This window comes from Haemaphysalis longicornis, unplaced genomic scaffold (assembly GCF_048455015.1).
Source record: "Haemaphysalis longicornis isolate Haplotype H1 unplaced genomic scaffold, Haemaphysalis longicornis Haplotype H1 scaffold_1, whole genome shotgun sequence".
NCBI lineage: Eukaryota > Metazoa > Arthropoda > Arachnida > Ixodida > Ixodidae > Haemaphysalis > Haemaphysalis longicornis.
The window spans coordinates 17,002,377-17,018,864 of record NW_027526203.1 but is presented as its reverse complement, the minus strand read 5'-3'; the positions used below and the strand labels follow the sequence as shown (position 1 = coordinate 17,018,864).

The window sequence follows — 16,488 nt, the reverse complement described above, 5'->3', positions numbered from 1 at the left end:
ATTTCTGGAGTATTTTCATCCTGTTGCAGCCCACAAGAATGCCTACATGGGTAGTGTTGCCCCTGCGTAATTCCCATATGTATGAGCGCCTGCACTGGGTTCACTGGCCGTGGCTGTGTGCGTTCGCCGTCTGTATAACAGCCGTGCTGTTAAGTGGTACCGGGCATGTCGCGTAGTTTAGAGCCTCGCCGTGTTGCGCGTTCTCTCTCGCCCCCCCCCCCCCCCCCCCCCCCCCCCAGCTCAGTGTCGCTTGCGTGCGCGTGGCGGGATTTTAATGCTACGAGGTTGTGCGTCCGTGTCGTGTTGCATGGTGCAGACGAGGACTTCACGGGCCTGTCTCCAGCCGCCAGCCAACATGGTGGACCCCGCGGACGTGTGCACATTCAATCGCCCCGAGCTGAAGTATCTGGTTGTGGACAAGAGCGACGTGTACGAGACTACGAGCCAGGCCGAATGGACGGCCAAGAAGCTCATCTAGGGGCCCCTCGAATCGCAAGGCTTCGTCGCGACAAGCGTGAAGGGCGAGCGCGGCGACGAGCGCGAAGTCGAGGTTCTCGAGACGGGAAAGCGTTTTCTCGGCCGCAAAGACAACGTCCAGAAGATGAGCCCGCCGAAATTCAACAAGTTTGAGGACATGGCAGAGCTGACGTACCTCAACGACGCGTCCGTACTGATCAACATCAAGGATCGCTACTATTCAGGGCTAATATACATGTACTCTGGCCAGTGCTACGTGTTGGTGAACCTATACAAGAAGCTGCCCGTCTACACGTAGGTCATAGAGCTCTTTAAGGGCAAGGAGAGCTATGAAGTGCCCCCGCACATCTTCGCCGTCACCGATGGATCGTACCAGAGCATGCTCCAAGACCGGGAGGACCAGTCCATCTCGTGCAGGGGCGAATCCGTTGCCAGCAAGACGGGGAACACCAAGAAAGTCATCCAGTACCTGGCATACGTCGCGTGGCCCAAGCCGCGCTCGTCGACGTCCCCTGCAGTCCACTCGAATTGCCAACCACCAGCGTGAAACATCGTAAAGCGCGCAGCGGACGGTGCCTCTGTCTGTTTGTTTTTTGTTTTTTTTTGTTTTTTGCAGTTTGTGTGTTTTTTTTAATGTCGTCTTCGAAAGAGCTGCGAAGCTGTTCAAGAAGAAATGTTCTAACTGTTATGCGAAAAAAAGAGGGAGGCTTTGAAGCTGTCAAAGCGGACTTGTTTTGGTGGTTTTGCTAAAGAAGCGGCAAACCTAATGTGCAATTTTTTTGTAAGAAAACTCAAGCTTGGAAGCTTCGAAAAAGTAATTGGTTTCGTTGTGTTAAAGCCTTAAACTGCGAAGTTTTTTAAGCTCTGAAAGAGGAACTGTTTCATTAGCATCGTTAAAGAACCCATGGAAGCTATGAACAAAGAATTGTTTACCTTGTTGCATTTACGAAGCTTTGAGGCTGTAGAAACTCATAAAGATAAATTGTTTGTGTCTCCTTTAATCTTCCTTTCAAAGAAGCGCTTTTCTCATCATAAGGGCGAGGATGAAATGTTATTAAACAATTTCAATACATAAAATCGGTTTTCAATTGTGCCGCTAGCCCATCTTAAACACAGATTTTTCTTACAGCTATTGCGGTTATTGCTGTATGCATTTATTTTGCGAACAGCATTAGATCTCTTTTATTCGGCATTTTTTCTATAGTGACTCTAATACAGGGTCCAATACCACCTTCTCAAGCTTAAGCACTGTATTTTAGAAGGTGTGTTTGTCGTAGTCACGCGACTCTGTATTGAGTTGGATTGCATCGAATTTCCTTGGCCAAACGCAGCATTCGTCTCCCTTCTCACGCCTACTTAAAAGGTCTATAATACTTGGACAAGCAGCAACTTGAAGCCGATCCATATCTGAGTCAATTCCAGTTGCTTGGCTTTATGCATACTGTATGACCGCTTTACTGCTCGAGCCAGAGTTTTAATGTAGCGTAACATGAGTGAAAGAATGTTAAAAGAATGAAATTGTATCCTGGTTTCCATTCTAATTGCAAGTCATCGACATCAAAGCAGTTCAACGGCCCCAGGCTCCCCAGGGGCCGAATTATCTAAAAGATGAGCGTCGTTTTGAAGCGACGCGGTATACTGGCATGCAAATGCATGTAGGTTTTCTTGGGTTAAGGCGTCGCTTGGAGGATGTCCTAACCCCTGGTGCGAAAGCGACGTTCGGTAACCCCCGTCGCTTTCCGCCATGAGTGCCGCTGCACCTCGTTGCAAGCCCCGCGTGCTAATGCGCCTTTTCCCGACCCCCAAACGACGCCCCAACAAAACAAAACATGCATTTGCATACCAGTACCGCGTCGCTTCGAAACGACGCCCGTCTTTTAGAGAATTCGGCCCCATTTTATGATTCTTATGGACTGAGTGGACACAGTGTTGCGTCGTACTCAGTCAAAGCATTGGTCAACCTGTGACTGTTTCAAGCGTAGTCTTGACATCCCCCTTGCTCTGCCATCTTTTCACTAGTTTTGCGTGTTGCGTCCGCTTTGAAGGCTTTTATTGTCGCTCTTTTACTCTTTGCCGCCGCCTTGCAAATCCGAGGACTGTTTGGCGGTAGGTATATCTCTCTCCTTTGTGTGGCCTGAGAATGCCGCTAAGCACTGTTTCCTTGGTGTCGTCTGTGTGCATAACCACTAAGAGATACTTTTTCAGAGGAACTTTCTTGATAAACAAAAACACTGAGAAACAGGCTGACATGGTGTGCTGTCTTTATTTTTTTTTTTCAGGTTCATTTTTATCCTTCTTTTCTTCACATGCTCGATTTTTCATTGCTGGCATGGATGTCCCGCTTCCGCGTTTGCATCCTATCTCAATTTGACCCAGAGCAAAGCCTTTGGTATCGAGGTGTCCTTAGTACGTGGTAGGTATTGATTGCAACGTGAATAAATGCACAACAGGACGACAGAGTTTGTGCTTTCTCTGCATGTTATGGCATTTTCCATGCCAGTTACCCAGCTCAGTGGATCGGGGTGTAAAACCACTAAACAATACAGTACTAATAGATTCGTATACCGAACTTCTTGGGAGATCTTTACGGGAAAACGGAAAACGAATTTCCTCGCTGATTTCTTTTTTTTTTTTTTTTTTGCATGGGCTTAATTTTTTCGTCGTTAAAGCAAGCAATTGACTAGAGGTGCCAAATGAAGAAAAGAAAAGAAAGGGTGTGGCTGATCAGCTACTTTCCAGCATGTAACTTGGGAAGTTATAAGGTTAATTCGGGCGTTTTTACGGCGTCCGCCAAATCCACTGCATGATGAAATAGGCTGTTAAGCTGGTGAGTAAAAGTCGGAGGCTCCTAAAGTCAAAAGCAGCATTATTCTGTGGCAGTAAGGCTGTCACCTTAGTGAAGTGCTAAGTGTGAATTCGGGATGCTGTGAGTGGCTATACAAGTGGCAAAAGGGCTGCACAATTTGTTAAGTAGCTTTTGCAACAGCCTGGGAGTTTTTAAAACCGAAAAATAATGAAGAAATCTCGTCCGCCAGTTTCTTCAAAGGCACTGAAGGTTCAGGTGAGCTCAAGTCATCCAGTTTGAGTCATTCTAATTGCCTAAAGCAAGAACAAACTTCGTGGCTGTGTGATTATGCGGTGTATCATCATTACATGCTGAAACCCGTGGTATGTTTACTAGGTTTGATCAGCAGTTCCTAGTTTCGGGTTTCTTCACGTCGGCGTCGAGTCAGTGTGAGCCACTGTCTGCCAGAAAGCTTCCAATTGGCGGGAGCCGCCGCTGTTAGATTATAAAGGAGAATCGGGTTAGAATTTCTGCTGTGCGCGAGCATTTATCAGCGGCGCTGAAACAAGAGTTTTGTGCTCGACGAAGGGGCGCCAACACATCTGGATGATCGCGCTTCGGGCAGCAAGGCTCAGCGTTGCTCAGCACAACTGTTGAAGGTTTTCGAGTGCTGCCTGCTCTGGAGGTCACCATCATCCAGAATTCCTAGGAGGCTGAACTAGATAGGTTGAACGACGCTAGGAAAGCTCTTCGGGACACAAGCAGCACTCTCGCGCCAGAGCCTGGTGCGGTAGTGCTGCCCACCTCCAATGACTAACCAATTCAACTCTCGGCCCGTAGTCCCGAGCAGCTCTAGAGCACCTGTCCATGGGGGTGGTCACGCCAGCGATACAACAGAGGGTGCGAAGAATCTCTGAGGCCCGACAGGACGCCTTTGGAAACAACCTGGAAAAGCTCAATGCGTCATCCCTGTCTAGGTAGGGAAGCTTAGCTGTATTATTAGAGGAAATGTCGCACCTTAAGTGGGAGATATATAGGGTTAAGACAAGTTAGAAGAACAGGAGAAGGCGTCATTGAACTGACTAACGGACATAACCTGTGTTACCCATGACTTCAAGGAAAGAAAGAAGTGGGTGGGATTTTAGTCCACAGGGAAATAGTAGAGAACATGAAAAAATGCTTTAGCATTAACAAAAGAGCCGCAGCAGTGATACTCAAACTAAAGAAGCGATACAGGCTAAATATAGTACACGCCTGCACGCACCAACACCTAGCTACCATGATTAGGCCATCGACAGTTTCTACAAGGACATCGATTCGGCCCACAAAGTTCACGTTTGGGACAGGAGGCTTTAAAGGGACAGACAACCAGTTTTTATCGAGTATATATTCTCTATCCTAAATGAAAGGGCATCACTTAAAGCACCTTGACGACAAACGGTTTTGCTGATAACGCCGTAGAATTTTTAAATCGAAATTTTTAGATGTGCGAGCCGTATGTGTCCCTCCCAAAAATGATGCTCGCAACCATGACATAGAGTAGCTCGGCAACATACTTTTGTCTGTATGCGAAAGGAAAAACTTGTCCCCAGCTAACAAAGTTTGAATCGCAGTCTTGCCTGTTCCTTTGTATGTTTTGTTTTAATGCAATGGTCTATTTTGTACGAATGCGCCATCTGCTGGGATAGACGATAGGTAGAATCTGGCTTCACGTCGTGGAGGTGGGAAGTTCGATTCTCCCCGGGCGCGGCGTTTTTTTTTTTTTTTTTTTAAGCTGCTGTTGGCCTATTTGGAAAGTGAAAACGAATAATTTGCCAGAACAAACGCCCCTGACTCAGGCAAAATCGTCAAAGCTCCTTAACTGGGTGTGTTTACTGAACGCTGCCGTTTTTTCTGGGCACGAAGGCTCAGTTGGCCACACTGAGAGCAACGCAGCGACGGCGGGCGGCGTGTCTTTAAAATTTTCAAAATAATGTTTAAAAATACATATACAATTGAACCTCTTTTAAATACTTGTGTTAGAAGGTTTTCAATACGTAAATAAACGTTTCAGCAGTTGCAGTAGCTGCCAAGTTTGCAGGTCACGTGACAGAGACACATATTGTAGTGTCAAGTTTCGACACTACGAACCGCCACCCTTCCGATTTCAGGAAGTTTGCTGCCAAATTAAAATTATTTCCCCAGATTTGTTTAGAAATTGCTTGTGGTTACCGGGCTATATAAAACGCTCGCTTTCATATGAGCTAGAGAACATATACGCGACAATAATCATTTGTTTGTCCCTTAACGCAAAAGTAGGTGAGAAGCAGATGGCGAAAGGTTAGTGGGAAACTTTGGAATAGGCAATCGCAACAGTCGAGGAGATGCACTGGTGAGATTTGCGGAAAGAAACAACCTGAGTATAATGAACACATTCCCCTGCAAACAACAGAATAGAAAATGGGCATCGAAAGGTGCCAACGGGAAAACAAAAAACGAAATTGACTTCAAGGTAAGTGACAACCCAAGTACTGTGCATGACGTAGAGGTGCTAAGTAAAATTCGGAGCATCAATCACAGAATAGTTAGGTGGAAAGTTGGGCTGAATCTCAACAGAGATAGAAAAAAAACAGACAGAAAAAAACACAGGTAGAAAAAAATTGTGAAAAGCAAGAAACCTGCCGCATGAACTCACTCAGAGACAGGACGCAACAAATTAACGGTTAAAAAAAATCCACGCTTCTAAACGAGGAGAAAGACGATAGTGTAGAATTTTCCTGGCGCTGCGAAAGCTGGGTGTACGAATTACATCTCCAATCATAATTTCAGATTCTTTCTCTGTGTGCTTAGCCCTTTCTTCCCCTAAGACACTCCCCTCCTGCGGACGTTTCGGTAACTCCTGCCACCTCACTTCAATGAAATTAACCTTCTTTGGGTTCCTGGTCACGCGGGGATCTGATTCAACGAGGCTGCCGACTCACTAGCAAGAATAGCTCTTTCTGGGCCAGTAGTAGACGGCGTAGAGCCGACACCTTTAATAACAGCAGCTAGGTACCGTAGGACGCTGAAACTCCAAGAACAGCAAGAATCGGTTTTATCGTCATTAAGAGATTTTAAACATCTTAAATTCTCATGGACACCTGAATGGTGCCCTTCACGCCACTTAGAGGTGGTTATTACAGCCTTACGTTGTCGAGTACCAAAGTTAAATAGGTACTTACACAGGTCTCGTTTGGCGCCAACAGCTCTGTGCAGCTACTGCAACGAAGACGAGTCTGTAGAACACTACCTTTTGACATGCCGACGTTTCTCACGACTGAGACGTCAGTCCCTGGAGGTGCCGCTCTGCAGTGTAGGGATATCCCTAACAGTGCCGGCTATACTATCGTTCGGGGCATCCGAAACGGTGTTCTGCCGCCGGGATGTATGCTCTGCCCTCCTGCGCTACAATGAAAATTCCAAACCATTCCCTTTATGATTGCGATTGGTCACCCTCGCTTTGATTCCAGTTTTTTTTTTTTTTCAAAACTCATTCCAACCGGTGTAAATTATATTTTCCTAAATGTCTCGTGATAAGATAAGAATTCCATTCATTTTAACCATCCTCTGTTGATTGGCCGATCCCCTGATTGGGTATGTGCCATATCTAAAGGCGCAGCAACAACAACAGGCTAAACGGCAACGTCAAAACGGCAATCCCACAATCAGTAGCAGCTTTGGAAGAAGCAACATGTAAAAATCAAACTCGAAAACTAACTCAGAGAACGAATGAACTAGCTGCAAAGAGTAGGAGCACAAAAGTGTCGAGTACGGCGGATCAAAATGAATTAGCCGAACTCTCGAAATTGAATAAGAGATGTAAAACAAGCAGCATTTATGCGTACAACGTAGCAGTGATAGAGGAAACGCTGAAAATAGGAGGAAGCTTAAAAACGACAAATAGGAAGCTAGCTATCGGCAAAACCAATGAACAGGTGCCGTCATAAGTAACTGGAACAAGGATTTGGGAATATCAAAAAATATTTCTCTTACTCGCTTTAGGGCAGTCATTACCGGTTCACAGGAAGCTTTTGATATTAGGGAGGACTCCATCAAATGCCCTCGAATGCAGTTAAGCAGTTGCCGGAAGAAGAAATTTTTGTCAATTCATGAGACCCGTGTTCGAATTAGTTTAGATGGCACCTGCACAATAATGAACAAAGGAAGCTCGAGCACGAAATTGGTACCAGAACACGCGACTAGCGAGGTTTATTTCCATGCAAATCAAAATGACCCGTGGTTTAGTTACAAAAGCGAAGTTGGGAAACGTGGCTTTCCAAATATACCAATATCGCGCCTTTATTGAAGCTCAGCGAACAGTACTTTTCAATTTTGCGTGTTCTGGTTCATAATTTATGTGTTCCAATTTCATTCGTTCATGACTGTACGCACTCGGATACGAGCAGGGTAACCTTACACACAACATGGACGAAATGAATTAGCGGAATGTTTTCACGCCAGGCTATACACCAGCAACATTAGACCCGGGGAACTACTAAGCGTACAGGCTTTGCTCGCGAAGTTCCACTAATAACCAAAGACGAAGTTGAAAAAGTCTCAAAGCGGCATGAAAAAAGGACAAGCTGCAGGTGTCGACGTCATAACCTGGATCATTTAAAGAATGGAGGAGATATTTCACTGGAACAGCTTTCTGCATCAATTTCAGAACGCTTATAGACTCTAAAAGTGTCCAGACCCTGGAAAAACGCCAACATAATTCTGATTCACAAGAAGAAGGACACCAGAAACCATAAAACCTACAGACCCATCAGCCTACTCTCAGTTGTGCCCAAGCTATTCACCAAACAAATAGTTAACCGAATATGTAACCGCCTTGATTCTCATAAAACCAGAGAGAAGTCTGGGTTTAGGAAAGAATATTCAACAATGGATCACATTCGTGTCGTCAATAAACCACCACAATGGCCATACTAAACTTTTTCCACCCTTTTTGGCCAAAAAGGGTGTATGTGCAAAAGGGTGTTGGAAGGCCATTACACCCTTGTTCCGGAATCTCAACACGCTTCTTCGTATCTCTCCAAACGTTTTGGGCGAAAAAAACGATGTTGACCAACTTCAACGCCCCTTGGTGTTTGGTAGGGTGTCAATAATCCTCATCATCACAATCAGCCTACTCAGTTCCACGGCAGGACGAAGGCTTCTCTCATTGACCTCCAAGTTCCCGTCCTGCGCTGCTCTAGCCTACACTTTACCCCAGAATTTTATTTCACCCCTACATCGCATGTCCTTTCCTTTATTCGCGACCCATCTCTTGGTATCCACTCTGTTACCCTAATTGTCCACCGGTTGTGCGTTCGTCTCACTATATGGCCAGCCCAAGTTCATATCTTTTTCTTTATTTGAACTATGACAACTTCTACTCTGGTTTGTTCTCTGATCAAGGTAGCTCATTCTATCCTTGGTGCTACTCCCAACATTATTCGCTTCATGGCCCGTTGAGCCGACTTCAGTTTGTTTTCTAGTTTAGTAAGCTGCCAAGTTTCAGTTCCGTATGTCATATCCGGCTGTATCTACTGGTTGCATTTTTTTCTTTTGAGTGAAAGAGGTAGCTTACGTTTTATTAATTGAGAGTGCTTGTCCAGTGCTCCCAAACCCATACCAATTCTGCGCCAGGTTTCTGTCTCGTGGTTGAGGTCAGCACTAACCATCTGCCCGATGTAGTTATTTTGTTTTACTTCTTCTAGCGTTTCGTTTCCGAACCTGAAGAGGACGTTTTTGGACGCTTATTTCTCATTAATTTAGATTTATTCATATTTATTTTTAGCCCCACGGTCGTGCCTTCTGATTCTCGTTACAGAAGCATTGTTTGCAGGTGTTCTGCAGTCTCACCCAGCAAGACTACGGTCGTCCGCAAACCTCAAATGGCTCACGTATTCCGCGTATATCTTTAATCCTTTGTTTTCCCAATTTAGCTTTCAGAATACCCCCTCCCGACATGCTATGAATAGTTATGGCGAGATGGTATCTCGCTGTATTACTCCTTTTCGGATCGGGAATGTATCATTTCCCTGTGGAGCGTTACCCTCCCTGTTACCCTCCACTATTTGCCCCGAGCGCGAACACAGTCGGCCCCTGGCGGCGGCGGCGGCGGCGGAACGAACCGCTCCTAGTGTGGATGGCGCTCTCTGGTCATCTGCTTGTTCACGTTGCGCGCGGCGCAAGACGCGTGCTGCACACGACAAAACAACCAATATGTGTACTCGTTTGACAGTAAGCATTGACATGTTACCTCTTCTTCCGCATTTCCTCTGGAGACGCAATAATCAGCGGCCGTTGCGCGTTAATACGCCGCGGTTAAACGTGTTATATGTGTGAAACGTGTTGTAAACATTGCTTCGACACATTGCACTTTTCTTATTGATGAGTGCAGTCGTCTGCTATTTCGGGAACGTCAAAAGGTGCTTTTTGAAGGTGGTGTGGTGGTTGCTTAAAGGATAAAAGTTGCGAAACGGTTCAGCAACAAGACCTGTGCAACCCGTGCTGTTGCCACACCCTTGTAAAATTGCGCTGTGTCCTTATAGAAAGAAGAAACAAACAAAAACAATTGCACTGCACACGACCCGTGCGCTATCGCCCATACATTACCGACGTATTTTACACCCGCAAGCGCCTGTGTGATCGTGTTCTTCCCGTACCTTTTCGAAAATAAATACCATTTTTGGACAGTCGTTGCTTATACTGTGTTGCTACTTTTACATAATATTTAGCATACGTTTCTGTGGATGCACAAGAGTATTTCGGGGAATTTCTCGGTAAAATTAAGCAGTTGTGAGTTTGCGTCTGTCATGTGGCGTTTCGTGTGTCATTTTCATATATAACATTTTCAAATCCCGATATGAATCACCTTGCCCAGAAATATGACTCACTCAGCATAACCAAATGCCTAATATGGTCACGTCTTAACCTCTTAAGGTGGACCTAAGCTTAAATAAAGAGGAAAAATCGCGTAATATAATGCACGTTGTTGTCCACATGTGTGAGGGGTGTGTGCCATGGCTCGCTGTTTTTTTTTTTAATTTTTTCCCACAATGCTTGCTTTTAATACAATTTTGAAAAAGGCGAGCCACAATTCCTGAACAATCTCGGACCAAAGGGGGATTAATCAGTTTTGAAAATACGTCTTGAAGTAATGCTTTTTCACCGCTACAGAACACGACGCCTAGCGTACTTCCGAATGTAAGTAATACTGATAACCAACGTTTGGCTTTTCGCGTTACATGCGTTCTCTTCTCGCTGCTCTTGCAACGTTGGCAGACCCCCACCCCCCTTCCCGGAAAAAAAAGAAATGTGAAGAAAACTTTTATCCTTGTATTTTTTTTACCAACCCTCAAGAATTAAATGCCAAGACAAAGGCGATGTTCAGTCTACACAACAAAGTAGTTACCGGGAACCCGTTGTGCTGATTCGCAACGAGAAATAAAAAGGAGACGTTTTACTACATCTGCAACCGCGCAACTTCATTTGCCATCTTTAGGGTACGTAATCGACCTTATACGCAAGAATGCAAATACATCTCGCTGTTGCAGGCAGATTTTAAAAGGAACGCAAATGGTCAACAGAGCAGCCGTAACAGAAAATTTGTGCTCACTGTGAGGTCCCAGAAGCTTGGTTTGCACACTGTAAACCTGCTTGCCACTTTGCGAAAACCTAGCTAAACATGAAATGTTGCTTGTACTGCGTGCGTTGACAATTCAATTCGCAAGTTCATTTGCGACGAAGGCCGTAAATAAGTGATCCGACACCGTTATTCATCAAACCTTCCTTCAGAGTCGCTAAAATTTCATTTAAAAGACCCATTAGAGCGGTTACATTTATGTCTCTGCGCTGATCAAAAATTGACCACATCTTTCCGCGGGGGGTAAACCATGGGGTGATGCGACGCATCTGGGCGGTGCTTGTTACGGTTGCGCCGACCATCGCGGTAGCAGACCTGTTAGTCTCCATTCAAATCATCGGTGGTTATCGGATGTGATCGGAGCGGTGGCGGTGGAGCGACTGAGCGGAGCGGCGCAGTTATCGCGTTTATATGTACCGCGCGTTAACGGTGAGGGGAATGAGAGAGAGCAGCGCTTGCGCATGTGTTAACCGAGCGCTAACGCGCGCTGACGCACAGCTGGCATGGCGACGGAAGCGATCGCTAACGCACAGATGGCGCTGCGATGAGAGCGGCGGTTATATTAGTACTTTTTGGTAAGATGACATGTCATCACCCCGCTTCAAAGGGGAAACCAATAGGAATCATCATCATCATCATCATCATCATCATCGGAGCGCGCAGCTGGCGCGGCGAGGAGAATGGGGAGAGGCGTGCTGACTACGGACGGACGCCGGAGGGACACGGCGAGTTAAAGAGATGAGTTGCATCTAAAATTCAGTAATTTTATGTTGCCTTTCGAACACAAAAAATATTGTAGGCTCTTAGAAAGAATGTCGGGGCAGGTAGGTGGTGTTACTATTTTAGGGCATCCCACAAATGCAAGAATGCGTCATGCTACCAGTGAAAGCGACTGAGATTGTCGTTGTAAACTGAATTTCAGAGATCAAGGCTTAATGATTTGTTTCTGCTTATGCCTTTATTGAAGGCTCAAAGCCATAGTCTGGAAAGATCGAGCTTGCTACGAGCCACGGCGTACAAGTTCATTATCACTATTACGGCCATTCTATGATTCCCGATGGGTCGCCGCTTTTTTGACGTATTAATTAAAACTTACTGCCGCTTCCATGCTATAGATTGAACGTTTAGGAACCGAACTACAGCATACCCCTCTTGTTTGCGCCTTTCGTGCGCACATACGGCGGGAAAAAGGCACGAAGCGCGCCCACAGTGTGCATTCTTATGGGCCGCTCAGCGGAGCATCCACACTAGCAGCGCGACGCTGTCGCCACCTACATGTCGAGCTCGCGGCGAATAGCACAGAACATGGCCTTGTGATGGTCGGGATTTTCAGCTTAACCCTCGGTCCACACGGGGCATGAGGAGATGGAGGCACAGACACGTGGAAGATTTTACATGGAATTTAATACGATCAACTGGCTCGATCTCACTTACGGCTCGTCGTCGCTGGGCTGTTTCGGCGTGATGCGCCACGGGCTTGTAGGAAAAGCCTGACGATCGGCGCGGTCGCGCCGCGGTGGCTCGGGCTCGAACGAAGGGTCCGCCGCGATGAGGCTGCTTTGACTCGGTCTCGTACGATGGCTGGACCTCGGTTGGCTAAGTGTAAAGACGGGTGGTCAGACGTCGCATGGTTGGCACCACGGTGGTTGGCACCACAGCCGCTGCTGCCTCAGCAAGCAGTAGGGTGACGGGTTGGGCTGCCTGAGGCAACTCAGGAGGGGGGTACAAAGTCCGACACCCGGTACTGAGTCTCAGCCGAGTAGTCGCCGCTCCGCCCCCCGGCGAGCTGCGTCCGTGTACTTCCCCAAAGGGAAAGAGGCGAACCTCTTTCGCGCCCCTGGAAACGTGATAGCTGAACTTCAAAAGGTGGTAGGATCGTCGCCGATGTCGATGATCGAATGAACTCGCTGAATCGTTTGCCGACGGCACATAGCCGACGACGGTCTACTCCAAGTAAACTCAAAATGTACAATATGTACACTTTATTTACATTACGGATTTGCAACTCATGGCTCGTGATCGCGAACAGGAGGTCGGGCAAGGCCCGCGTCGAGCGGGAGCTCACCGTTCTCGTCTCCTCTCTCTGCTCACTACTCCGTTGGTTCCTGTTCCCTCAATCTCCTCGGTCTTACCAACAAAACCCCGCCCAACAAAGGGGACGTCACAACTTGAGAGTGAGGATGGCTCATTCATTAGCCCACACTTGGCCACTAATTGGCCACCGTGAAAAACAAAGCTCGGTGGGTTAAAAAAAGTCACGTGACCCACCTTTTTAACTCTCATAGAGCAACGCAAAGGTATTCCGCAAAACAAATATAACAGAAATGAAAGCCAACCAACTAAAAGCAGACCTAACGACGGGAATCGGCTCTCGGGCTGCACGTCTTAAAGTATTGTCATACCGTGCACTCCTATGTTTGTGCTCCGCGCCGGCAGAATTCCTTTCCTTTGTACACGTGGAGCGCCTAACAAAGCCTGGTCGCCTAACCTATTCACGCACCCCAGCCGTCGAGTCGCCACGCTCAGACGCGCGACTAACTGAAACTTCGCCCAGTAACTTTGAGCAGTGCAACTGTCCCAGACAGAACGTCTGGTGACCTTTTCCTAACTGTGACCCAATGTATGACCCCTTGATCTACCTTCAGCTCCCGTCTGCTTCGGGGTTCTCGCAAGGAAATCCTTCTTCGAAAGCTTACATCGCTTTCAGCTATAATGGAGTGCACGACGCGTTTGCACGCGTCGTCTCAGGGCCCACTCGTCAGGTGGACACAAAAGCGTGGCGAATAACAAAAGACTCCGAGGTTTTTCCTTACGCCCCTCACGCCAAGTCCGTTCGGCCGGTGTGAAAACAAACACCATTCAGGTAAACAATCTAACCCAAGCGGAAGATATCTAGTTTCTGGGCGGTTTTAATTATGAAGTGCCGTCACTTAATAATTAATTAACAGTGATGTTATCTGTTACTTTCACATTGTATATTTTCTTTTCTTGTTGGAATTTCTCGCATCTGCGGGAGTAAGGCGCCTGTGGTCCCCCACAGTTAACACAAGGGAAGGTGGTGGAGTTGCAATTATCTGTCGGGTGGTCCTGTGCGGCGCATTTGGCGCAGATCGTTTTGCCGCGGCAAGAGTTACCGTGACCGAACCGCTGGCATTTGAAGCAGCGACACGGGTTTGGTATGTAAGGTCGGACTGGACATCGTATAAAGCCTGTATTGACCGACTCGGGGAGTGTTGAGCAGTCAAATGTCAAAATAGAGTGTTTTGTAGGGATTTCGGTGTAACTTCGACGCATGGTTATTCTTCGCACTGCCGTCACGCCCTGGTCTCGAAGGCCCTAGAACACATATGTCTCTGTTTCCTTCATCAGGCCAGGATCGGATATCACGCCCTGGGAGCTGCTCAGTGTGCGGTGGGGCGTGATGCTTATGTCTGTATTCTGTATCTACCAGGCGCGTAGCCAGGATTTTTCTTCGCTTCGGTTGGGGGGGGGGGGGGCTAAAGTTGTTTTCAAGCACCCCCCCCCCCGACAGAGAAAAAGCGCGGTTGGTTGTTTACAGGTGCCCTTAAAGGCTATACAGACAAAATACATGTTTGGCTCAATAAACAGACTGCATTTTCCCAATAACAATGATACCAATCTTATCGCAAACTTCAAAAGAATAATCGAGATATGAAATAAAAGATATGAAGCAGCCATAGGTCGGCGTACTCACTCGTGAGTGCACTCATTTGTACTCATTTGTACTCAAACTCACGAGTGAGTACGATGATGAGTGATCACACACCCAGAAAAAAACAGTGAGTACGATGACAAGTGAGTATAGGGGTAAGTCCACTACTCGTGAGTACAGTACTCATGAGTACACTACTCATGAGTATGAGTACTCGTGAGTACAGTATTTATGAGTCAGAGTACTCATGAGTTTGAGTACTAATGAGTATGAGTACTCATGAGTACACACTACTCATGAGTACACAGTACTCATGAGTACACAGCACTCATGAGTACACAGCACTCATGAGTACAATACTCATGAATACTGTTTTTGCGAGTGCTTGCACTCTTGAGTTTATGCACTCCTGAGTACAGTAGTGCAAACAGTAGTGCAAACAAGAAAACGGACGACAAAAGCTGCCACCCGAAGACACGCAGAAAAACGTAGTTTACGGCCACGGCTGCACCGACAACCCCGGAGCTGCCCTGAGCCCGACCCGGCCTGAGAACAAGAGGAGACACCAGACGCAACGCGAGTGCTTACGTTCCGTTTCGCTTTCTCACATGTACTTGCCTTCGCGCAGTAAGTCGCCCAACGACAGTGCACCGCGTCAACGTTTTCTTCGTCTGTCCTGATTTATATGTAACCTGTGTTTTTCTAATCAATTAAGCAATTTATTTTTTCTACTTAGTCTTTCATTCGAGCTACGACCTAGCTAACAGTGCAGATAAGTTGATTATCCGTGAGTAATACAAATTGAGTACTCATGAGTACACATTGAGTACTCATGAGTGCAGAATAAGTAGTACTCGTGAGTGCAGAATGAGTAGTACTCATGAGTGAAAAATGAGTAGTACTCATGAGTAGTACTCATGAGCAGTAGTACTCATTGAGTACTCATGAGTACAGATTCAGTACTCATGAGTACAGATTGAGTACGAATACTCGTGAGGACAAATGAGTTTGAGTACAAGTGAGTACGATTACAAATGAGTATTTGATGAGTGAGTACGAGTGATTTTGTGAACAGACGAACTTTTTGAGTCTGAGTTTGATTGAGTACAGCGTGAATGAAAAAAATTGGGATTGAGTTTGAGTGAGTTCTTTCTGTTTTGCCGACCTATGGAAGCAGCGGCCACTCCCCACGCACTTTCTGGCGATTTCTCTATGACATCATAGGATCTTCTTACGATTGGCATCAAACGACCTAAGACATAGCCAATCAACATGGCTGCGCGATTGTAGAGAGCATTTAGTTCCATTGAGGCTATCATTTCAATTGTTAGGTGCACTTAACACACTCATAACTACGTTTTAGTGCTGGCCTGTACTAAATCTCTCTTGCCCGTATTACGCCACTGCTGCGCGAAGTTTGAAAATTTTTCATATTTGTTGCATTGCTCCGGTTGAAAAAAGTCTTCTGGGGTTGGAATGTAGCTGAGTGAGTGACCAAAGGCTAGTTCTTTCAAATTCAACAAGGTTTTATTTTGTCTTCAAATGGGCTTAAGTTCTCTATTGGTGTTGATTATGATGGTATTTAGTGCCAGATGAAGTTGTAAACTGGGAATAAATCCGCAGATTCCATGGTGGAAATCTGCGCCCGTGATACGGTGCATATACTGCACGCACGGGCACCTTGTGCAGGCATTGCATTAAATGAGCATAGCTTCATGTGATTACTCACTTTATTTCAACGTGTGGTATGATGAGTGTCACATCCGCAATACAATGGCGTAGGCCGTAACAATGAGATTTTTTTTAGTTAGTTGCTGTTGTCCAATACGCAGAAGAAAAGTTATTGCTGATAAGCATTCTACACCCGATAGCATGGTGCGAAATGGGGTAACAAAGGTC

The 16,488-nt window shown here is 46.3% G+C and overlaps 1 pseudogene; it reads left to right on the top strand.

Annotated features, from left to right (window-relative positions):
- Positions 1-355: 355 nt before the first annotated feature.
- LOC144155907 (myosin-10-like) lies at positions 356-1,024 on the top strand (annotated as a pseudogene).
- Positions 1,025-16,488: the final 15,464 nt, after the last annotated feature.